Source organism: Dermochelys coriacea, chromosome 8 (genome assembly GCF_009764565.3).
Source record: "Dermochelys coriacea isolate rDerCor1 chromosome 8, rDerCor1.pri.v4, whole genome shotgun sequence".
NCBI lineage: Eukaryota > Metazoa > Chordata > Testudines > Dermochelyidae > Dermochelys > Dermochelys coriacea.
Window position 1 is genome coordinate 93,516,763 of NC_050075.1, and position 26,067 is coordinate 93,542,829.

Below are 26,067 nucleotides of genomic sequence, written 5' to 3' on the forward strand. Positions count from 1 at the left end.
TTTCTCCTGGTGGTGGACTGAAAGCTGGAAAGTAGCTAATAGACGTAAAGCTGCACCTTTACTTGAGATGAAACTGATCCAGAACATCAGCTCCAAACTCCCTTCCCCTCCCACAGAATTTGGGGAAGTTGGGCTCTGGGTCTGAACATCACAAATCAAGCTACTCTCTCTCATGAGCTATAGGAATACCAAACCTGAGCACCTGTTCAGATGAGGCCTCGGAAATAAATGTTTTAAAATCAGAACTCTTGTGGATAAATTCAAATGACTGGCAAGTACTGTACATCACTAAACTGACCCTTTTACAACCTGTGGAATGATGCCAAACTTCACCTCATTGTTCCTGGGGTGATAACATGATTGCAGACAGTGCCAGAGCAGGAGGGCACATGTCTTCTTTGTTTTCTTTATCCTCCTGCCCCCTCAGGTGCATAGGGCGTCCCCCAGTTTCCACCATTTATTTCATATGCTGGTCTGTTCATCAACATGACACTCAGAAGCCTGAATCTAGCTTCTTTATTGTTCTGTGTAATGTTTCTCTAGTTTGCCCTCTTTTTCTCTTTCCAAGTGGTGTCCATATTATTACTTGCTGTAGAAGTCATGTAGGTGCCAGCCTTAAAGCACATTCTAAATATGTGCATTCCCATCTTACCGTTTTTGATGCTTTAGATTGATTTCCTCTACTTAGAATTTCTGGTGTGACAAGAAACGCTTTCCAATAGGCTCTGAAGATTTTCCACAGGCATTGACTTTGGAATGAATTGTTCTTCTCAATTCAGTTATAGATTTCTATGACTGCTCTATAAAGGAGGTTGGACTTGATGCCAGTGTTAAAAATTCATATTTTTGTCAGTGACAATTTTGTGTCACCCAAATGTAAAAGCTTGAAAAAAAAACCTCACAGACACACATTCTGTCCCACTTTCTGAGACACCTCTGCTAAGTTTCCCACATCCGCCACCCCCCCCACCACCCCAAAAGAGCTGAATAACCTCTCTTCCCCACCCAGACATCCATGCTGTGAGAGTGACACACCACTCATCGCACTGGCAATGTTCATGTTCACACCAACTGTGGAAGTAAACTTTGTTTCAACTTTGACATTCAGTTCCTGTACAGTGAATCATGACCGTCTATTATGCTCCTGCTAGGGATGCAAGAAACAACAGCCAGTGCAGAAGAAATGAGTGAGGCACAGGCATAGTTGAGAGGCATCTGGTGGAAAGGGGGTGTCTTATTTTGGGGCATAGCAGCAGAAGATAATTAGGGCTGAGTTCCAGCTTCTGTGTACTTGTGCAGAGAGAAGCTTGTAATTTATTTTACCATTTTAATACCCCGGGCACTTTTTAAAATAAATATGACAACTGTTGGTGTGACCACAAGTATTTGGCAGAGTGGAACTGACAAGTTTTTGCCAATTTCAGTGTTTTAATGACTCCAACAAGGGGGGTTGTACACTGTTTTGGAAGCAGGGGCACCAGAACAGGGAGGACAGGGGGCCATGCCCTTCTCCACTTTTTACCAGCCATAAGGACGAGCAACAGGAGGCAGGGGAAGGGTCTTTGTGGGGGAAGAGGTAGTGCAGGAGTGGGGCCTCGAGGGATGGGGCAGGAAAGGGGTGTGGGTCCAGGGTTCAGGAGCCGGGGGGGAGAGGGAGGTGGCCCTGTTAGAAAGCTTCTGCTGTCCCTGGTTGGAAGGTGATGAATAAAACTATCAGGGATATCACAGGCATAGAACAAAGTATTTCTCACTGTGGTGTTTCCTAAACTCCCTCCCGCCCATCCTATTGTAGGGAACGGTTTCAGAGTAGCAGCCGTGTTAGTCTGTATTCGCAAAAAGAAAAAGGAGGACTTGTGGCACCTTAGAGACTAACAAACGTATTTGAGCATAAGCTTTCGTGAACTACATGCATCCAATGAAGTGAGCTGTAGCTCACGAAAGCTTATGCTCAAATAAATTTGTTAGTCTCTAAGGTACCACAAGTCCTCCTTTTCTTTTATTGTAGGGAAGATTCTTCATTCATTTAGCTATGGCTCCCAGGAAAAACAATGCCTGTCAATGGAAACTTGCACTCCTCCCATCTGACTTTGTGCTTTCTCCACAGATCATAGAATCATAGAATATCAGGGTTGGAAGGGACCTCAGGAGGTCATCTAGTCCAACCCCCTGATATAGGAAGGTATAGCAATGAAGAAGTTCCATGCCTGGCAAAACAATGAAATAACCAAAATACATTCCTATCAACTGTATGGACCCCTCCGGATCAACTTTCTGAGCAGGAAAGCTCTCTGATGGACAAGCCAGCACAGAGGAACAATTCCTTCCACATGTGGCCCAGCTCCAACAGATTTACCCCACGCTCCAAATTTCAATTTACTAGCAGCTCTCTGAGGCTGACTTTTATAACTGCTGCTGGTGGGAAAATTAATCATTCTTAAAGTTATAATTGTTTCTATTTAATTAATTACCAGTCACCTCAGGTTTTGTTTTGCCAATAGCCAGCTGCCCAAGGAGCCAGCAGCCTGTGTGAGTGGGGCCAAACGTGCTTATAACCAAAGATCTTCACAGTTTAACACTAGTTTTCAGAGCGTAGATGCAGTCTATGTGAAGCCTCTCTGAGCAAAAAGCAACACGTGCATTTCAGCAATTATCATTTAAATACAGTTATATTGTATAGGAAGGGAACTTACAAGGATGAGCGCTTCCACCCCATGGGGTTGAAAGATGCTCCTATAAAAGTTTTACCTAATCACAAAAGAATATAAAAGTCCCACCTTGAAAGGCACATCTGATAATAACGGATCTCACATTATGGGCCAAACTGAGCCTTGTGGTGTAAGAGCTGCAGCTCCACAGAAGTCACAAGGACAAATCCTCAGCTGGTGTGAATTGCCATAGCTCTTGACTGCAAGGGACCTGTGCCGTATTGCACCATAGATCTGGCCCAAAGTGCCCAATTTAGCCGTAAGGTTCCATTGACAAGCACTGAATGAATTTTATGTGTACAAAACATTCGTAAGTGAAAATTTGTGAATGTGTTACTGAATGTGTATGTGTATTTGCTGCTTGGAAAATATCCAGGTTAACCTATTTAATGTAGTTAAGAAACATGTCCCCTTTCTCCCACTTTGCATAACAGAATGATCTATTTAGGGCATCCTGAGGTTATCTGAGGCAAATAGTAATTCAGAGTTTTGTTTTAGAATAATTGTTGATGGTGTTATAAGAAAGAACATTATTTCATTGATCTGCTCTTTCCATTTCTTTAGTCCTGGCAACATGGCATGGTTCCAGAACCCCACTTCCTTGATGGATGTCGGCTCCATGTTAGAGCGGTCAGCTGGACCGTGGGAGGAGGAGATTATACCTATTTGCCACTCACCCTTGAAAAAACCCTCCCCACATGCAATCTTTCCCATCAGCCCCTCAAGTTCCATCAACCCATTGCAATATGCAGAAGTGTGTTTGTTTTATGGTGACTAGGAAGCCACAGAAAAGCACCCGGTGAGTGACCGCTAGGCAGGCCTCTCTCCTCTAGACTGTAACAGCATTCCACAGGTGAAGCTCCTGACCAGCTAGCTTGGTGATGACCAGGACTCAGTACCCACAGAGTAGTAGAGGCACAATCTGAGCCCTTAAGAACATTAGAACAGCCATACTGGATCAGACCAAAAGTCCATTTAGCCCAGTATCCTGTCTTCTGACAGTGGCCAATGCCAGGTGCCCCAGAGGGAATGAACAGGACAGGTAATCATCAAGTGATCCATCACCTGTAGCCAATTCCCAGCTTCTGGCAGAGGCTAGGGACACCATTCTTGCCCATGTTGGCTAATGCTCATTGATGGACCTATCCTCCATGAAATTATCTAGTTCTTTTTTGAACCCTGTTATACTCTTGGCCTTCACAACATCCCCTGGCAATGAGTTCCACATGTTGACCATGCAGTGTGTGAAGTAGTATTTCCTTTTGTTTGTTTTAAACATGCTGCCTATTAATTTCATTTGGTGACCCCAAGTTCTTGTGTTATGAGAAGGAGTAAATAACACTTCCTTATTTACAGGTTTCAGAGTAGCAGCCATGTTAGTCTATATCCGCAAAAAGAACAGGAGGACTTGTGGCACCTTAGAGACTAACAAATGTATTTCAGCATAAGCTTTCTCCACACCAGTCATGATTGTATAGAGCTCTATTATATCCACCCTTAATCATCTCTTTTTCAAGCTGAAAAGTCCCAGTCTTATTAATTTCACCTCATATGGAAGGCGTTCCATACGGTAATAATTTTTGTCGCCCTTTTCTGAACCTTTTTCAATTCCAATACATCTTTTTTGAGATGGGGCGACCACATCTGCATGCAGTATTCAAGATATGGGTGTACCATGGAGTTATATAGAGGCAATAGGATATTTTCTGTCTTGTTATCTATCCCTTTCTTAATGATTCCCAAGATTTTGCTTTTTTGACTGCTGCTGCACATTGAGTGAAAGTTTTCAGAGAACTATCCACAAAATGACTCCCAAAATCACTTTCTTGAGTGGGAACAGCTCATTTAGACCTTATCATTTTATATGTATAGTTGGGATTATGTTTTCCAACATGCATTACTTTGCATTTATCAACATTGAATTTCATCTGCCATTTTGTTGCCCAGTCACCCAGCCCTTGTTTTTTTCAGCATGGATTTTTTTCAGCAAGCAGACAGTCTATGAAGTAGCCTCGCAATTTTGTTATCTTCTAAACCCTACAGAGGGTCCTGAACTTAGAACAATGCAGCTACAAGTTAATTAATAAATAAATAAATGCATACATACATTTCAGAAGGAGTCGTTCTACAGAGAACATTTGTCTTAATTAAGTCATCTTCTGGTAGGACATGGGCAATGGTGATACCCATGGTAGAACAAGAAACAGCTGTGACAAATATAAGAAAAACTACTGTGATATCTCTCATATCATTGCATGGTAACCACTGGCAGATGGTGACTTCCTAATGGTGACCAGTGAACAGAGTCACAAAAGGCTTATTAATCAGATAGACAATATAATACCCATTGCACATATTACGTTACAGGTGCTATACAATACCCTCTTATTTGCTACCTAATGCTGGTTATTAAAATGTTGCCTAATTACATATTACATGATAGCTTGGCATTTTCCCAGGCACATAGAAATGATACAGGATGTAAAGAAACAAGTTAATTACATATTTACCTCAGAGACCAGAATGACTCTCTGGTACATAATACAGTCCCAGACATGTTTCTTTGGAAGGAACATGTGGGGGTTGGGGAAAGCGAAGAGTTTGACCTACGCCTGTATCGTAAAGGAATGGGTGGTGGAGAGTTTAAAATACAATAGGAAAGGCAGTAAACAAATGGAAGAGGCAAATGAAACAGGTGAGACGAGACATAGGTTACGAACAGACACCCTCTATGTGACACAGGGCTAGTCTACACCAGAAGGGATACTTTGCTGCAACTGTGCTTCTGTAGCATGTCTGGTGAAGACAGTCCATGCCAACAGGAGAGCTTTCCCATCAGCATAATGAATGTCGCTACCCCAACTACATGGCGTTCTCCACACGGGCACTTCGTTCGGTGTAACTTATGTTGCTCAGGGTGGGAGGTGGCTTATTCGCACGCCTGAGTGTCGTAAGTTATACCGAAGTAAGTGGTAGTGTAGACCTGGCCTCAGTTCCAATTATCCCTTCCTGATAGTTAAACTCCCAGCTAGCCTTGGGGAATACAGTGGGAGATGCAAAAGGTAACTTCTACCGACTGAAGCGCTAGTGCAGACATGGCCTAACTCAGAGTGTCACTGCTAAATACAAAGTGGTACAGATTGTTTAGCAGAAGTAGCTAACATATTTCGAGGGCCCATTCAAGGTGTCATGGCCCTTTAACACCCCTCCAGTCAGAAGGAGAAAAGGAAGGGGGAGGAAAGCAGCTGGGGGCGTTGTTAGTGGGTTACTGATTGTTGTAATAAGCCACAAATCCAGGGTCTCTATTCAGTCCATGATTGTTAGTATCTAGCAAAGTTATGAATTTAAGCTCTCAGGCTTGTCTTTTGAAAGCGTTGGGCGGGTTTCCTTTGAGGATGAGGACGGAGAAGTCAGATATAGAGTGATCGCTTTGTGAGAAGTGTTCACCCCCACGTAATGTGGTGCTTTTGTCTTTTATAATTTTCCTGTGAGAGTTCATTCAAGAGCTTTGACTGGTTTCACCCACATACTTGCTATTGGAGTAATTTAGTCCTCTGGGTGAGGTACACCACACATTGTGATAGGATGCATAGGAACCATGGATCTTGAAAGGTGTTCTCTGTGTGGGGGGGGGGAGAGGGAGGGTTAATCATTATAGCAGTAGAGATATGGCTGCAGGTTTTGCACCTATTGTGCCAGCAGGGTCTGGTGCCGCTTTGAGTTGGTGTGTCGTGGTAATGGGCTGTGGGTGATGCACGGGCTCAGGGAGGTTAGCCCCAGTCTGGCCCACCCCTTCCACCTGAGGCCATGCCCCTCCCGCCCCCTTCCTCTGCTGAATACCAGAGGCTTCCCACCCCTGCGGCCACCTGAGCGCTTCCAGCCCTGGTGCGCATCCCCCCCAGCCCCGGAGCACTGGCTGGGTGGGCAGCACGAGCCCCACCCCCCCAGCCCCAAAGCACCAGGCAGGTGGCAGGGAGCCCCCCCCCGAGCCCTGGAGCACCAGGCGGGCAGCCTCCCTAGCAAGGCAGCCCCAGAGCTCTGGGCGGCCCCAGCCACCCCAAGTCCCAGCCACCCTCTAGCCCCACCCGCACCCCCAGCAGGCTTCCCAGAAAAGGAGCAATCTGCCTGGGCTGGGGCCAAGTATCAGCAAATAGAAGGGGGTTCTCGGGGTGGAGCAAGGCGGGGTCACACAGGGCTGTTTGAGGAGGCACAGCCTTCCCCAGCCTATTATATGTGCCGCCCATATTCTGTGCGGAGCTCGCTTCTGATGATGAGATTGAAGAGGGTGGGGAGTTATTTGAAGACCAGAAGAGGGGATTTAGGAAAGATTTCTTTCAGGATAGGATCCCCATTGAGTATGGGTTGTAGTAGTTTGATGACATGCCGCATGGGTTCTAGTGCGAGTTTTATTTTTGTATGGAAGCAGGTTCTCTTGGGGTATCTAGTGGACCTGTTCCATGATACAATCTACTTCTCTGGTGGAGTGTTCTTGTTTGGTGAAGGCGGTTTTGAGTGTGTTAAGGTATATATCCTGGGGTAACATCTAATGCCAAATCCTGCACAGATATAGACACCTGCTCAACTTTACATAGGCGAGTACTTTCATGGGAGTTTAAGATAAGCAGGTGAATAAGTTTTTGCAAGATCAGAATCTGGAATGCCACACTTGAACCAGAGACAGAGTGAAATCCTGACTCCTTTAAAGAAATGGCAGAACTTCCATTGACTTCAAACAGGACAAGGATTTTACCCTCAATACTATAAAACTCTTTATTCTGCCATTACCAATCCCTTGAGTTGTCTAATTTGCAATTCATTCACTTTAAAACTCTTTGAGACACCTTACAAGAGTACCAAAAGCTACATGTCTCTTCTCCCTTGCATTGGATCATAAAATGTTATGGATGAGAGGTTCAGAGCCTTTTCAGGGTGTATTTAAGAAAGTTTTTCTGAACATGTATAAACAATGCATATAATATCTATGAAGAGATAATCAACTCTAAAGGGAAGAAAAAAAATAACTGATGTCAGATTGTCTTGACTGACTGTCAAGATGGTTAGTGTGACAAGAACTTGAAACATGAACATAAAATGAAAACACTCTGGAACTTGCAAAAGTTCTGGATGGCAGATTAACAACATATGACTTCAGTAAAGGATTTTAAAGACTAACCTGTTGGAAATTAACGGTATATAAAGCACTGCAAGCTAAGCCTTGAAAGTGTTTGAATGGGGTCTTCAGATCTCTCAGGTTATATGCAGTTCGGTGAGTTTCCTTATGTAACATCCTTTGCATCATTTAAAAAGAATTAGCCCTTGAGCAGTGTGTAACTCACAGGGTTGGTTGGTTTTTTAAAAGGAATTTCACACAAACATTGTCACAGTTTCACATTCCCCAAATTTTGCTTTACTTACATTTTCAATCAAACAGCTATTTTTGTAGAGAAAGTTTCCATTTTAAACTAGAAATGGGCCATTGCTTAAAAAATGGTTAATATTTTACCAAAAACTAAGCCCATTATTGTTTTTTTTAAATTGAAGAACTAAGCAGTTTCACACTGAAAAAAACCTGCCCTATTCCACTTACTCATGTTTGCACAGACTCTCTCCTGTTACCTACATTTTCCCTGCATATTGCTCTGCAGCCTTAGGAAAGCATTAGACCTGCATCAAGAGGGATAACACTGCTCTAATGCAGTATCTCTACAGCTTAGTTGTTCTTTGGACCATTGCATTAGATTCATATCTTGCTATTCTGTGGACTCCCATCCCATCCAAACATCTCAATGCTCTAACACTGGGTTCTCAAAAGTCTTCAGTCTTGGACCACCATAAAAGGCTTTTCTATAGGAGCTTCAAGTCCTTGTCCAGGTATGTTATTGTGCCTTTAAAGCAGGTGCAGCATCATATACTGCTCTCGATATGACACCACTTTCCATCCTGTGTCATGGAGACAATGGGCAATAAAGGAGACAGAGATGAATCTGGACTGCAGTGAGAATCTAGCACTGCCATCTGGTTGCTTTTTTCAGTCCTGGGCTACCATTGCATATGGCTCTAGGGGCACCGTACTCTTACTGTTCTATTGATCTTAAACGAGACCTTTCTTTTTGTTTTGCATTTTGGCTTCCTTTTGACTTTGATTCTTCTAAACATCCCACCCACTAAGCTTCAGCTAAAATTAAAAGATTAGATAGTTGCAAAGTATTCAATAAAAGAGAACAACAAATTTTACTGGGGGGGGGGGTGTCTCATTTAAACTGGACAAATTAAAGATGAGTTTGTATTGGCAAAGGCCTCTCTTGATCTATTAATGTCAAGGAAGACAAAATTATCCATGTTCTTTGTGAAACAGCGGTTGTTTCAGTGGGGAAGAAAGCCAAGCCAGCTGTTAGCTAGCTCAATGTAAAATACTGACTAACACACTAACAACAATACTAGGAATGAGGGATTTGGCTGAGCTGCCAAGTCACCAAATATTATTAATACTGTTTTAAAGAGTTTGACAAAACAACTATAATCTAATTGCTTCACAGGAGTAAAATATTTCATTTCAACTCATCTTGTCTACTGTGTTTTTTAACAGATGTAGTGCCACAGGCAACATAACTCTTCAGTTAGAAAGGAGAGCTTCTCTGAGGCAATTAACTTTTAACATGGAGCTGATGATCCTGGTCAGTGTTTAAAATTTAGGGGAGGAGAATCTGGCCATGTTTAGTTTCGATGCAATATCTCCCTCACTGATGAAGGAAGAGCCAGAAGATTTCAACAACTTTTTAAGGGGGCTCAATTTAAGCTACTCAAACGAATGTTTTTGCTCACAAGACCTGTAGCATCCCCAGACCCATGAACAGAGATTATGATACCGTTTCTTGCTCTTCCTTCAAACAGGATGAAAGGCAACTTAGTAGTTAGATCAGGGGAACATAACAGATTCCTGACTTGGACATTGATCTGACCATGTGCTCTTGGTCAAGATGCTTGATGTCACTTGTATCTCATTTTCCCCATCTGTACTTGATTTCCTCACATAAAGATTAATTGATGGACAGCCTTTTCAAATTTGCAGATGAAAGCAACATCTAAGTACAAAGGACTGAATTCTGCTCTCATTTGTACCTTTGCAAGTGAACACACTGAAGTAAAAGGGGCAGTGTTTGTGCAATTACCACCAAGCTTCTCAAAAAACAAAAGCTGTCATACATGTTGAACTCTGGTTCTGTGATGTGTACATGTGTCAGAGACAGACTTGGACCACAGAGGCTCTTGATGAATTAGTCAAGATCACTGAACTCCCTTCACTAGTGAACTAAAAGACTTTTTTTTTAAATCTAGGCCTTCAGAAGCATTTATTCCCCTGTTTCAAGATATTTAACCTACTATATCAATCAGATTCACACTCCCAGTTAACTTTAATGCTCTTATTTTGAAGGATAAAGTTCTGTGTTGAATTATTCTGTATTTTAAATGTTGTCTTTTCTTGTTGCACATCTGATACAATAAAGTGACTTTATTCCTGTGGCACTGAGAAACAAACTAATAATTTTTGTGTGCCAAATTGTGCTTTTGGCAGAGTGCTTAAAAAAAAAACTTGCTCAAAACTGCTGATGCAGCAATGGATTTTAGGCACTTAAAAATCTCACAGTTTGGAAAAGCAAGAAAATTCTTGTAAGTAGCAGATTCTCTACACCTTCCCTCAACCTTAACTCCAGGAAAAGGATGAGATTTTATCTAATACGTTACTTTGGAGGGTGGGGGGAAGGGTCAGATCCTCAGCAGTTGTAAATGAGGACAATTCAATTGACTTCAATGGGTAATAGCAGTCAGTACACCTGGAAATACATAACCTCTTATTAAAAACACAGACACAAATTGGTCATACAAAGCCTGCTTCTAATGAGTTGGGCAAAGCTTCCAGTGGGAACAGCATCGAGCCCTGATAGCTGAACCATAGTAGTTACAAGTCTTTTCTTGCCTGATCCACAAAGGATTTGACATAGTTGCAATTACAGAAAAGATTGCTAGAAGAATCAACCCAGAGAACATTTGCATGGTGATGTCTCCCTTTAGGTCAAGTTGCTTCTGGAACATTTAGAGGTTGGATTAATGTAAATATATTCCCTGACCTCCCCTACTAGCTGGCAGAGATATTTATGAAATGTCCTGCAGTTCCTACATTGGAACTGTACTCACCCAGTTCATGAATTCCACTTTCCAAGAGAGGTTTGTTAGGGGAAGGTGAATCCAAGACAGAAATGAATCTACATTTACAGGGCTGGCTGGGGAATTCAAATGAGAATGTGGTGAGGTAAATGCAATAGGTAAAACCTGTTCCAGAGATATGGTAATAATGAAGTAGGCTTCTTTTTTTCTTCTTCTGTGGAAGGCAAAGTGTTTGGGGCTGGGAATCACACAGTTATCACTCCAATATGAAATTAACAGTTTTTACTCCACCAGCATTGGTGGTGAAATAATCATATTCCACCAATAGTTGTCAAAGGGGAATCATAACTGAGTAGGTGTGTTTCCAGGGGGTTGTGCAGGGGTCAGCTCTAGCCCCATTCCTACTTAATACTTTTTATCAATGATCTGTACGTAAATATAAAAATCACTGCTGATACAATTCACAGATTGCACAAAGATTGGCAGAGTGATGAATAATGATAAGGAAAAGAATCAGGCAGAATGATCTGGATGTCTTGGTAAGAGGGGTCCACTCAAACAAAAGGTTTGTTTAATATCTCTGTCTTTGGCACTGGTGTGACCACTGCTGGAATACTGTGTTCAGTTCTGGTGCCCACAATTCAAGAAGGATGTTGATAAATTGGAGAAGCTTCAGAGAAGAGCCACAAGACAATGATGAAAGGATGAGAAAAAATGTCTTATAGAGATTGAGCTCTTTTGAATCTCTCTATCTGTTTAGCTTAACAAAGAGAAAATTAAGGGGGTGACCTGATTACAGTCTATAAGTACCTTCATGAGGAACAAATATTTGATAGCAGGCTCTTCAGGCTAGCAGAGAAATGTATAACACAACTGAATGGCTGAAAGTGAAAGCTAGATAAATTCAGGCTGGAAATAATTACACTCACTATGCCTTAACCACTGGAATAATTTACCAAGCGTTGCAGTGTATTCTCCATCATGGACAATTTTAAAATCAAGACTGGATGCTTTTCTAAAAGATCTGCTCTAGAAATTATTTTGGGGAAGTTCTACAGCCTGTGTTATAAAGAAGCTCAGACTGGATGATCACAATGGTCCCTCTGGCCTTGGAATCTATTAATACCATCCTTCAAATGCAAACTTATGTATCTAATAACAAGCAATGCAGGCCATACCTACCAAATGGCCTACCTGTATCCTGGAAAGCAGTGACTCTGAATAGGGGTCATAGTGGACAAGCAACTCAACGTGAACTCCCAGTGTGATGCTGTGGCAAAAAGGGCTAATGCGATCCTTGGATATATACATAGACTCCAAGGCCAGAATGGACCATTGTGATAATCTAGTGTGGCCTCCAGCATAAAACAAATATTAAAGTGCTCTTTAATCTAGCCAGGAAAGGCATAATAAAAGCCAATCGCTGGAAACTGAAGCCAGACAGAATCAAATGAGAAATAAGGCACCATTTTTTTTAAAAATAGTGATGGTGATTAACCACTGGAGCAAACTTCCAAGGGAAGTGATGGGTTCTCCAGTGCTTGGTGTCTTCACACCAAAGGCTATGCTTTGACCAAATCATTCTCGTCTTAATCCCTCCACCATTTCCCCTGCTTCACATCATTAAGTTCATAGCTTCTCATCCTCACTTTTTATGCCTTTCGCCACTTTACTCCTTCCTACTGGAGTTTTTTCTTATTGGGTCAAGCTCCACCTCTTCTGTTCTACCTACAATGCCAGTCTTGTCCACCAGTTTCTCCCACAGTTCCATCCCTATCTTCTTCCATGTTGCCCCTTATTGTGGGGCTCCTCCCCTCCCTCAAAGGGCTACTACTAAGAAGAAAATCTTCAAGCCTCAGAAAGAGATGGAGGGGCAGAAAGCTGCAGCCCCAGTCAGAGAAGAAAGGGTCTGGGAGCATAGAAATACCTTAGTGTCAATGAGACAGAGAAAATTGAAGGTAGTGTCTGCTAAACAGCCAATAAAACTGTATACAGTAGAACTTTCAGAGTTATGAACAATCTCAGTTCCTGAGGTATTCGTAACTCTGATTTTTCGTAAGTCTGAACAGAACATGATAGTTGTTCTTTCAAAAATTTACAGCTGAACACTGACTTAATACACAGTCACTTAAACTTTACTACACAGAAGAAAAATGCGGCTTAACATCTTAATTTAAATGAAACAAGCACAAAAACAGTTTCCTTACCTTGTCAAATCTTTTTTACACTTTCCTTTTTTTAGTAGTTTATGTTTAACACAGCACTGTACTGTATTTGCTCTTTTTTGTCTCTGCTACCTGATTGCGTACTTCCAGTTCCAAAAGAGCTGTATGGTTCATCAGTCAGTTCATAACACTGGTGTTCGTAACTTTGAGATTCTACTGTATCAATCTCCCTCAGCATGAAAGAGTCCAGACATTTTTATATCTAGTGTCCCCCTACACTGGCAAGTAGAATACTTTTTCTTGTTCAAAAAGAGGGACAGAATAGGATATAAAAGATCCCAGAATTCACAAGACCAGTTGGCTCCCTGTAAAGTTCTCCTTCCCGAAAAGATTCAGCATTCCAATGATTTCTTCAAGTAGGTCTCCTCTTTGGAAAACTTAGATAATCCAGTCAATGAAGAGAAACAATACCATGTGATTTAGGCAACCATTCAGAAGTGAGTGTGCACGGCTGTCCACATGGATTATTCAATGGGGTGTTATGGATAGCAGAAACTCGCGGCTAGTTCAGAAACATAGAAAAAATGGACTAAGTTTGTTAAATGAATTGTTCATTGCAAATGGTTTGCCCATTCCAACACTGCGAGAAGGCTGCCAGATGTGACTGCTTCAGAACTATTCCTGTGCAGTCCTCCCCTTCCTGCCACAGGTATTGGCCCTGGACTGCTGCAGGATTCCACAGCTGCCCATTGTGATTTACAAACAGATCTAAGAAATACAAATGACGGTGTCTCTCACCGCTAATTATCACTTAATTGGATGCTAATGGACCTCATATGCAGGTGCAAGGCTTACTGTAAATGCCTTGGCAATTTAAAAGGAACCATTTTATTTATGACAGGTTTCAGAGTAGCAGCCGTGTTAGTCTGTATTCGCAAATAGAAAAGGAGTACTTGTGGCACCTTAGAGACTAACAAATTTATTTGAGCATAAGCTTTCGTGAGCTACAGCTCACTTCATCGGATGCATTTGGTGGATGCATTTTCCACCAAATGCATCCGATGAAGTGAGCTGTAGCTCACGAAAGCTTATGCTCAAATAAATTTGTTAGTCTCTAAGGTGCCACATTTTATTTATGAAACTGTCACTTAAGTTAAACCATTGTGGATCAGAGGCACCAATAATGGAGAAAACACGCATTTTTCAAATTACAAGGAAGAGTTCACAGCAACATCACCTGCGGCACTAAAATCACCTATAACCTTCCTCAGGCCAGAAATGGTTGAAATATTGTCTGTGCGCCCTTATTCCAAAATTGCATTTCCCTCTTGCTCACCATTGGGAATACAATTCTTGCCACAGACATCTGGTTTACTGGAATTTAACAGGAACCTGACAGCCCTAGAGGACAAACCCAGCCAGTTCTAACTCAGCCGTTCATAAACCACCTCAGGAAACAAAATTTGAAAGTTAGGGTAAAAATCTGGGCTCCGAGAGCAGATCTGTGAAGCAAGGGAGATCCCACAGGTTGTCCAGATATAACTAGACCAGGTCTGCAAATCATACCTGATATGACCATACTGGGACCAGTTATTATTGCCTTCATCCTTTTCTTCTCTGTGTGTGTGTGTGGGGGGGGTGTTTGTTTTTTTTGTTTTTTAAAGAAGGGTCTGTTAAAAGTGTAGAGATGGTTCTAGTGGAAGATGCAAGATAAACCCAGGCTTCAGTGGATGGAAAAGATGTCAGTAACGGCTACAGCTTTCCCCTCCTAATTGGTTCACTCAAGGAACTGATAAAGCAATACCGAGCAATTAATTCGAAAGTTCAAATTCAACCATGTTGCTATCCATCTAAGCTATTATTAGAACTAGTCAGAAAATGGAATTTCTGTCCCATGGAAAATTTCAACACTGAATTTTTTTGCCCTCAATGGGGATGAAAAGTCAAAAAACTCTCATATTTTGATGAATGGAAATTCTGAAATATTTTGATTCAGAAACATTAAAGTGACCCCATTGAAATATTACTCTACACAAAACAGATGAGCCTGGATAGCTAACTTCTATGCTATAGAAGGTCATGCTTGTATTTTTCAGGACTTGTGCAGCACATAAATCAAACTATGGTGAATTTGGCCCATGATATACTGGATGGAGCTCAGATGATAAAGCAGACTTTGATCCAAATATGCTCAAGGGGAAAAAAAATCACTAATCAGGTTATTTTGCTTATAACTAACTGCAATATTTGGCACTTGTACATCCCTTTCTTTCTTCAAAAGTACTTTACACACTAATTCTTATAACACTTCAAGTGTTTGGCAGCTTTGTAAAATATTGGTTTTGAAGTTACAAGATGAATCTGTGACAGAGCTGGGATTAGATCTCAGGGGTAGAGATTCCCAGTCCTGGGCTCATACCACTAGACCACACCTCTTCGCTAGCAGGACATTTAACTGAAAATCCCTATCACCAATGTTGCCAGCTCTCGCAAGTTTATTGCAAGTATCGTGTGTGCTATTTCTCTTAAAGTCCTGTGTTCTTGAGTCACTTTGATTATGTGCAAATTTCATGGCTTGTCTACACTTAAAAGGGTTTGCCAGCGTAGAGATATTGGTAGAGCTGTACTGGTAAACCTCACTAGCGAAGAAACATATAATACTTGCCAATGAGTTCTTTTGGTGGTGTATCTCAAGTCAGTTGCCCAAATGGAACCAAAGGATTCATTTGCTGACATAACTGTATTGACACTAAAGCTTTTGGCAGCATAGCTATGTCAGTTAGGGATGTGTTGGGTCCCCCCACCCCGAACACACTCTTAAGTAAGTAAAACTGTCTAATGTACACCAGGCTTCAAGTTGTATTTATTTAGATAAATTTCCAGCCCTAATCATGGAGAAAAACTGGAAAACTTGAATCATAATGACTGATACACCAAAAGGCAAAAAGAGAGAACCCTAAAATTATTTTTTTCAAATCTTGTGACTTCTTTTTAAGCTTATCATGATTATTTTGGGGTTTGACACAATGTTTTAATTCTCAGGTCTGACAATATTAAAAGACAAAAGGAGTACTTGTGGCACCTTAGAGACAAACAAATTTATTTGAGCATAATCTCTAAGGTGCCACAAGTACTCCTTTTCTTTTTGCGAATACAGACTAACACGGCTGCTACTCTGAAACCTATTAAAAGAGAGATTCTGTATCCGCTCACGTGAAAAAGGAGAATGCTATATGCTAACAAGTTGGAAGTTAACTTTGGAACCATTTAATAATATATATTTCACTCTTCAACTTCGTATTTTCCTCAATTTTTTTTATACACTCCATTTTGCAGGGAGTGTATAAAACCCTTCGCGCAGTGAAGTTGCCACTGCCAGCTTTTTTACTGGTGGACAGTTCCTCAAACCCAGGGCCTGATTCTCCACTTCCTTACACTTTATCTAGTTATTTAAACCAGTGCAAAATGTTGACATGGTCGCATTTCACAGCCATTTTGCCTTTACTTCTCACTTTCAACGACTCTGCAAGGTGTCAACCAATGGAGATTCAAGGACATGGCTAGGTTAGAACATAGGCACACGGAGGAAGTGGGGAGAGTATATAGTTATTATCCAACTCCTATACTTCCGCATGAGCATTAGAAACCACATCAAGAATATAGGAGATGGTCTGATCAAATCAGAAGAAACGGGTAACCATAGGATTGACAAGAGAGGAGTTTCCTGGTCATCTAAAACTCCCAAATTGATCAGAGCTATTCCCCATCCTTCTTTTCCACTGCAGAGAGTAAAACCTGCCCTAGTGATGCCAGCCAGGCTGTTTGGTTTTGTTGTGTACGTTGCTAAGTAACAGGGCTGTTTTTGCTTATTTGCCTCCCTCGGGCTGTTTCCCAACACTTTGAAATACACATTGCTCTTTTTGGTTGCACATCTGGTTTGGATTTTAGGTTTCAGAACCCCCCTCTGCAAACTGAGATATTAGTTTTCATATCTATTATCTAGGCAGTCTGCATCAAATATGACCCACCTCAGCATCAGCCATCCAAAGGAATTGAACCAGTGAAATATTTAACCCTCTCAAGCATTTATTACATTAATCAGGAAAGCTCTTCTTCTATTGCTGCTGAATTTTGGAAGTAGAGAATGTGTAAACCCCTATATCTAGTTTAGAGTAAGAAATTAGAAGCCCATATCACTAACTTCAAGAACTGGGTAATCTTTGTTCCAGACTTAAAGATGTTAAACTTGATGGGAACCTGTTATGCTAGCAAAGAAAGAGCAGTCTGATGTGTTAACTGACCATCTTCCTAGCAGATGTTAGGCAATTTCTTTCAAGACTGCTGGGCTTTGTTTCCATGATAAGCAACTCCTCAAAGAAAAGCAAACTGGCATTACAGTCCTGTCTCACTGAAAATTGGTGCTGCAGGACACCAGGCTTCAGAGTAGCAGCGGTGTTAGTCTGTATCCGCAAAGAGAAAAGGAGTACTTGTGGCACCTTAGAGACTAACAAATTTATTTGAGCATAAGCTTTCATGAGCGCTTATGCTCAAATAAATTTGTTAGTCTCTAAGGTGCCACAAGTACTCCTTTTCTTTTTGCAGGACACCAGGACTCCCCAAAACATATTTTGGAGCAGGTGTGGGGCCTGAGATAAACCCTAAGATCCCCATGCAGCAGCTAGTCAATGCTCCAGCTCAGAACACTCCTGAACTTTGTGCGAGGTCAGATCCAGAACTGAATTTTGCTGCTCAGGCCTTGTATCTGTTGCAATGGCATTGTGTTGCAAAAGTAGATCACGAAGACTTTGTTCCGCAGCACAAACCTTTCCCATAAGCATGAGATAGCAGGTAACACACTACCATCCATCTAACAATTATCACCACTCCGCTGATACTTGTTCATCAAATGATAATTACCAGATCCTCGCAGAAGACACTTTTTAATTTCCCACTTTTGGGGGCAGACACACACACACTTTGGAGGGTGCAAGGAGCAAATTGTGGCAAACAACTGGTCCCAGCATAAGCTGCCAGGGAGCAACTCAAACTTACATCACTGGTGGAAGGCCTCACATGGACCTTCTACTAGTGCAGACCTGGAAGGAAAAGAGCTTCAACCTGTCCCTGGAACACCTTCACACACCTCTAGCTCCCCTTACGCCATTGTAAGGGTGGGGAGTGCAGCACGCAGTGAAGTTGCCACTGCCAGCTTTTTTACTGGTGGACAGTTCCTCAGCCCATGAAGAATTGTTCACTTCCCTTCTCCAACTTGGGGTTCTAGAGAGTCTGCAGCTGTAGATGAAGGCCATGACTACTCTAGCAAGCTTACAGTGGCACAGCTGTGCTGCTGTAAGATCGCTCGTGTAGCTGCGTTATGCCGACGGGAGAGAGGTCTCCCTTTGATATAATAAAACCACCTAAAAGAGCGGCAGTAGCTATGTCGGCGGGAGAGTGTCTCCTGCCCACAAAAAGAAAAGGAGTACTTGTGGCACCTTAGAGACTAACAAATTTATTTGAGCATAAGCTTTCGTGAGCTACAGCTCACTTATCCGATGAAGTGAGCTGTAGCTCACGAAAGCTTATGCTCTAATAAATTTGTTAGTCTCTAAGGTGCCACAAGTACTCCTTTTCTTTTTGCGAATACAGACTAATACGGCTGCTGCTCTGAATCCTGCCCACATAGCACCATGCCCTTGAGCACTTATGCCAGTCAAACCTAAGTCACGCAGGGGAATGTTTTCTTCACACTCCTGGGTGACATAAGTTTTGTTGGCATGAGTGGAAGTGTAGACATGGCCTTAGTAACTTCTTAAGTCTCATTATCTTAGAGCTAGGGAAAGCCCATTCTAATCAAGTATCAAGTCAAGCTGAGCCTCAGCCTATATTCCTTACCAACCGATTAAGGTTCAGAAAAGAAGACTGGGGCAGGTCCTTGGAGCAGGAATAAGGTCTTCTCCATGCTTTATATTAGCATTGACTACATGCTCAACATTTAAAAAACAATATTTTAAAGCCCAAACCCCTACTTCCCCGCATATCCAGCTCCAGCCCCCTCTCCCAGCAACCCCTTAACCAATTCCCAACCCTCTCTCTGCAACTGCCTCACAGGGCCATCACCCACTTCTGGCTACAAATATTTTGGAGGATTCCATTGTGGGATCCAACAAGGTTGACCAGCTGCTCTATAAGGACTGGACAGTTCACTCTTCCAGTCTTACAAAAGTGTTACAAAACTCCCTGTCTCGTCACAGTGGGGTATTGCAGCAGCTTGGCCTCAGTTTCCCCTGGTTTTCCAAACTTCACTCAGCTGTCAATGCCTTGCTAGGCAGCTTCAGTTACTTAGTGCACTAGCTAATTCACAGTTAGTCCCACCCTTTCCAGGGTACCAATGTCCAAAGGCCTTACACTTTGGCCTTTAAATAGTATTTCCTCTCCCATAACAGAACATACTATGCTTTTCTTCCTCTGGACTCCAGGGATCCTCTGCAGCTCTCTCACTAGGGTCTTTGAAAAGCCCTCTGCACTCCCCACCTTAGTAGTTCCAAAGATTCACAGTAATTCCAGGCATACACTGGCCCTCTCACTGGCCTCTGGCCCTAGGGTCACTCGGGCTTCTTTCCCAGTCCTTGCCAAAAGAGACCTAATACCTGTTTTCTGTATCTGTTTTCGGACAGGTCTTCCAGTGGAGAGACTCCCTGCTGTCCCTTGGATCTCTTCCTCAAACAGGTCTAGTCTTCAGGAAAGAGCGATCAATCCAGTTAGCCTCCTTCCCAGTTCCCTTCCTCCCCATCTGCTGGATTTTCTTCCTTTTAAGTTCCACACCTTGCCCAGGTGTGGTGGGGCAGGTGCTAACTGAAAGGGCTGGCCAGACCCAGGCCTTAAAGGAGCAGGATGCCCGGTCACACAATTCTAAAATGCAATTCTATGGTAACTCTGACCAGAAAGACTGGAAGTGCAGGAAATATGAAGAGAGCTAGGTCCGTGATCAGCAAAGAGCCAGCCAGATGGAAAAAGCAGATTCAGGATCTGCCCGGTGATAGGGAGCTTAGAGACACATGTGGTTCAGAAAGAAAGATGTAGGCCTGCTGTGAGGGAGCTGTGCCCTCTCTGAAGTTGTGCTAAAGTAGCTCCAAAAGGCAATTCATTTAAGCATGTGAGTTCTAAATTCTCAACCAGTCCTTCAAACACTTTTGAGTTTCGCCCATCACTAGTTCTGTATAGACTTAAAGCAGTAGGCTAGGAATTAGTCAGCTCACAACTTCAGGTTGATCAGGTCATTTTCAAATGAAACTTTTAGTGTGTCACTGATCCAGTACCCAATCCAAGCTGGTTGCGATGCCCAGAAACATGGCAGCCGGGGCAGGTTTACAGTCATCATTCTGTGGGCCACAATGCACAGATCAGATTACCCTTAAACATTTCATAGCAAAACTAGGAACTTGTGTGTAATTTCATCAGTTGGACCAGAGAAAATATAGATGTGAAATTTCTCTTACCAACACAAACCCTGACAGCATTAGAAAGAATTCTATAGTCACGTGACCAGCTGTGGTGACATTAAGTGGCACAGAACGGAATATTTCTTCACAGTGTTGAGTACTAAAGTGGGAGATCAGAAGACTGAGATTGAGGCTCTTGAGTGTTCCCCTGTACAACAGAGAAGGAAGAGGAAGCAAAACACTGGTGTCAAGAGGAGAATCAAAAGAATAGATAGGGGTGTTCAGTGATTGAAGCACCAGAATCAGTAAATGATTCCTTACCCATCTGTAAAATGGGTATAATCATGCTTAGCTACCTCAGAGAGGAGATGAGTGGCTTAAAGCACTTTGATGTGCCCAAACGTAAAGGCACTATTTAAAAAGTCTTACAGGCAGGGAAGGTGAACTAGGAGACCAGCAGCCTCTTGCTACCATTGAAGGTACATACCAGAGAAGCCAGCCACTGATTTTAAACAAAAAGTGTAAGAGGATGAAGAACCTTAAGGAGGAGCACATGGAGTAAAAGAACCAGAGTTTAAAAGGAATCAGAAGTAGTCTAATATATCAAACATTTAACTGTGAGGAGGGTCAATCATTGGAACAAGCTACCAAAAGAAGTAGAGGATTCTCTTTCTTGAAGACTTCAAAAACAAAACTGGATGCCTTTCTGGAAGACATGCTTTAGTCAAACACAAGCTATTGGGCTCAACAGAGGAGTAACTGGATGAAATGTTATGACCTGCGTTATACAGGAGGTCAGACTGACTGATCTGATAGATCCCACTCCTGGTTTAAAAATCTATGAACTGGCTTCTGGCAGTTTGTGGCATAGAACGTCCAGATCCCAGCTGTGGTGCCCTCTCAAAATATATTTGTAGGATTTTTCTATTTTATTAGTGCCTGAAAACCAAATTAAACTGTTACCTAACTTCAATTACTATGATTACCACCACTGGGATCATATCAAGCCCTTTGAAATGATTAACAACTTTGAAGTCAAACACAACAACAGTAATCTAAGATGCCCAGTAAATGCTTTCTCCTAGTCTTGAGTTGCTCACCAAAAAATATAGGGGCCATGTAACCATCACCACAGAGTCAACTCAGAACCTGCCAGAAACTGAACCAAGACCCAAGAAGTTGAGTAAACTAGGGGAAAATTCTAATCTGGATCCAGACTTTCCAACTCAGAATCATCTCCAGTTAGAAGCACGCTGCACAATACATTGCAGGAAATAATCCTGCACTGAGAGGGAGATGCACTCGATGGACTGATCTTCAGTCTCTCTCTGGCTTCTTTGATTGTCATCTGTTTGTTGACACTAGCAGATAGAAATGTGTCTCCAGTTTTGCTTTGCAGGCAGAAGGGATTTCACAGTTCTACTGCCTTGGGTAGTATAAAGTCTAACAATGCTTCAAACCCAGGAAAAAGAGAATGGAGAACACATTTCATTAAAGTATAAACCCTTGCCCTTGCCCCAGCTGTGCATGAAAAGATACAAGCTCTTCTTCATCTATTTGTGGGTTTATTTACAAGTTAAGAAGGGCAATACTATTCAGGAGTTGGTATGTGCATCTTGCCAGATGGCAGTATGTGCATCTTTGCAGGGATACTTGCTCAATGTCAGCAGACAGCTAAATACCAGTCTTTAGCTTCCTATCCAGGCATATTTGTCTTAATATTTATGTCTCTGCCAGAACTTCCATTGTCTTCACTAAGAACAGGATCAGAGCTATAGCTGGCTCTGTTCAAGTCACGTTCATGAATCTGGAGTTGGCATGATCTGCTAACTGTAATTGAACATATAATTCTAATTCTTTCCTTGGATCCTGTATTCAAAGATGATGAGCATCCACATGAAGGTTTTAATGGGAGTGGTAGGTAGCCATTAAAAAGGAAATCATTAAACAATTTCTGGAGCTCAACCCCATTCTCTGTCATAGCCAGATTGCCCTCTCCTATTAGGGGGAAAAATGGAAGGGGGTTAAGGTAGAGGGGATTCAGAGGCTGCAGATTTTATATATCCACAGGGTTTGGAACCCTGTTCTGCAGTGAGCCAGGAGCTGTATGCCGTGGACGGCTCCCCAGTCTGGTTGCCCACTTTTCTGGTAGGTCTGCTAATGCAGCTCAGTAGCAGACCTACAGGGAGACTATCCAGCTCCCAGCATAATCATCTCCATGTGGAAATCCAGGTGAAGAGAAGAGAGTGATGCCTCTCTCCAAAACACGTCTTGCTCCACCTTCTCCCACAGCCAGTTACCCCAGAAATCTGCAGTGCTCTGGTGGAGGACCATCTACGGGGGGCTGAGTGGGTCAACAATGCAGAAACAGCAACACACCTCCCCTTCTTGTGCAAGGTGCTGCAGAAGAAAATCTAGGTCATTTGTATTCCAGGGGCACCCACAGGCTCCAACAGAGATCAGAGCTGCTACACAAAACAGAGAGTAAGAGAGAATCCCTACTCCAAAGAGCCTCAGATACTGTCTAATGAAAGACTCAGAGTAAAACACAGTCCTGGGTTTCCTCTCCCTCTCTTCTCATGGTCTCTTGGGTGCTTTGGGGAGGGAAAGAACAAAATAAAGTCTTCAGAATATTAAGCCAAATCTTTCTCTCACTGCCAGCATGGTAAATCCAGAACAACCCAGTGGTTAGCACCACCAGTTCCAGGTTCTCCCCCCTTCTTTCCTTCTGGTGTGGTCAGGCCTTTCTGTCTATGCTCCTGCCACAGTCTATCACCCGTTCCTTCCTGGAACGTTCTCAACAACCTCCCTCCACCCAAAGAGAGGCCTGGCCCAGAATGCTATCCTCCTGACGGAGTGATCTCACTGTGACCTTTCAGTTAAGTACAGCATTTCTTTGCATCTCCTGTTTACAAAGGCCCTTGGTGCAATGGGTTATTTTAAACTTCTTATTCAGGCCATGCTTAACCAATTATTACATATTTTTGTCAATTGCCAGTATGCTCAGCACAAGACACAGGCAATTCAGTGAAGGGAGCAGCTTGGTTTCATGGATGAAAGACAGGTGAGGATAGATTTGGACAGACTGAAGGGAAGATGCGTGGGTACCAGGGAGATTGGATTGGAAGAAGTTGCAGTAATCTAGGGAGAGGATGATGTTGCGTCCCAAGACACATAGATACAGAAAACAAAAACACATGGAACACGGACTTTAATCTGGAGTTGAATTATAGATAACTAATTCTAGATGGATGTAACAGAAGTCTCAAATACTCTCCCCAGAGGCACAGCTGAAGTTCATGCAACGAGATGTGCTATTTAGAACACACTGTACCCAACTGCTTTGGCTAAAGTAGGGATCAGAGCCAACACTACGTGCCAGAGCTGCAGAGTGCTGAATGTTCATTTAAGACACATGTTTATGGAATGCATACATGTCAGGGTGAAGTACTTCTCAGAGCTGGTATGACCTTGGACACCAATATCCTCTTAGATCCGAGGATTTTTCTATTAGGAAACGTAACGATTACGAAAGTACTAGAATTAGGGCAAGAGTGCAGCTGGTCCACATGCTGTTGTTCCCATTGCAAAATTCTGCACTGTGCCATTCCAGCCAAAACTCAAAGTCTGAAAACTTAAATAATGTTTTTAAAAATCCATGAGTGCTCGTGTGTCCCCTTCCATCCTGCTGTTCGCCAAGTCTGAGCTGGCATTTGAAAGTCCCTCAAGACTCCCTTATGAATACTGCTTGTAGCAGCAACTTGCAGTGCCCCTCTGGCCATTGGTTTCCCCAGAGAAGACAAGCTGACTGCAACTGTGAGGAAAGCCACCAGGAAAGATGTCAAAGCCCTCTTTCTTCCAATGAAGATATTTTCCCAATCAGCCTAGGCTACAAGGTCCCAGTAGGTCAGCATGGAACTTCAGTAAGGGCCTGGCAATGGGTTAGTCATTTTTTTAAACTTAATTTTCAATCCCTGGTTTACTGGACCTTGCCTTATCAAGTGTGGGTCTCACGTAGCTTTTCCAGGTAGGAGGAAAGGCAGTTTGGGGAGATAAACAATTTGCATTGCTGACCTTCATATGTCTGGCTCCTATACAGGTTTGATTTGTATTCATAGCTATACGTGTATGTTCAAGGGGAAAAAAACATAGTTCAGGCCAGTTGTATGGGACCTGAGTACAAAGAGAAGCCCGACATAGTGTTTTAGGTTCTGACATCCAGCAAGCCCAGGGGTTTGAAAATAGAGCCAAGTCAATTGCCTCGTTTGGCTGTATGAACCAAAACACAAGTCCAGCCACTGGAAGCGATTATATGCACATGAAAAGAAAATATATAAAATGATACATACGGTTCTTGTAACCTCCAAGAATTGACGCCAGAATATTCTCACTGGCTTGGGCCTTCCTTGGCTCAGCCTCCTTAACGAGCACAGAGCTGAGCCAGGGCTGATGCTTAAGTTTTCATTAGATTAACCCCTCTGCAAAGGTCACAGTGCCCACTTTCATATGACTCTACGTTCCCTTGCTAGCCCCCAGGGATACTATGTTCTAGCAGATTGTTATCTGAATACATGATTTAAAGCCCTTAAAGCTGGTGTAGAAGATGCTATAGCTGTTCATGGAAGAAAGCAGTGAATTGAATTTAAGATGAGGAATCTCAGAGAAGTGTATACAAGAGACTCTCGTACATATTGATGCCAATTCAGAGATTTCTTGCAGGAGGGAGGCAAATTCTGGTTCCCAGTCTCCCCATGGTGGCAGGGACCCCAGTTCTCCCTTGGCCAGGGAGTCTCCCTTTCTCTAGCCCACACAATTCTTGAGCTGGTGCTGCCAGGAGTCTAGTACTTAGCAGACTATACTTTCCCAGTATGCCAATTCACACCACCATTTGGCCCAGCCACCCCTCCATCCGGACGGAGGGTCAATTTTTAGTAGTGCTGCAACCACACAGCAAGGCTCTGAACCGCTCCAGTGACAGGGATACTAATTTAGTATGGGACCATTGTTTAAAAGGGGTTTTGCCATGGGCCTGGCACCCCAGCTCTGTGGCCTATGGAATTTTGAGCAAATGGAAGAACTTCGGGGAGGGGGCATTTCCCCCCACCCCAGCTCCCCTTGCCCATTACCACTGCTTCTAAAATTGCACATGCTACACAGACAAGCAAAAAAGGCCAGGGTTTGTGTGTGATCCCCAGACAAAGTGTTTGCCCTAAAATGTGGGCCTCCAGCTGTTTAAAGACACATTGGGATCCTCTGCTATGCATCTATTTACTTAATTATGCTTAGTTAGGAAGTGACCATTGCTGACCGTTATATCACCTTAAAAATCAACAAGAAAAATAAATATTAGCCATGTCTTGGAAGAACAGTGGATGCTAAGAAAGTACTTTTCGGTGCAAATATTTGATTCTTTTTTAGTGTCTAGCTATTCCCAGAGATCAGGAAGATCTATTTTACCCAATTCATTGCATTTTAGAGGATTCAAATGCAGAGCCACATAAAATCCCTTTAGGAAGTGCTGCAATATTGGTATTATTATTTTACTAAATTTTAGGACAGTAGTGGGGATTTTTTTTTTAAATCATAGCTGACAAT

At 42.6% G+C, this 26,067-nt stretch overlaps 1 protein-coding gene across 1 annotated transcript in view; it reads right to left on the bottom strand.

The window, feature by feature from the left end:
* Positions 1 to 26,067, bottom strand: part of FGGY (FGGY carbohydrate kinase domain containing) — a 414,960-nt gene that overhangs the window by 255,859 nt on the left and 133,034 nt on the right. The window lies entirely within an intron of this gene.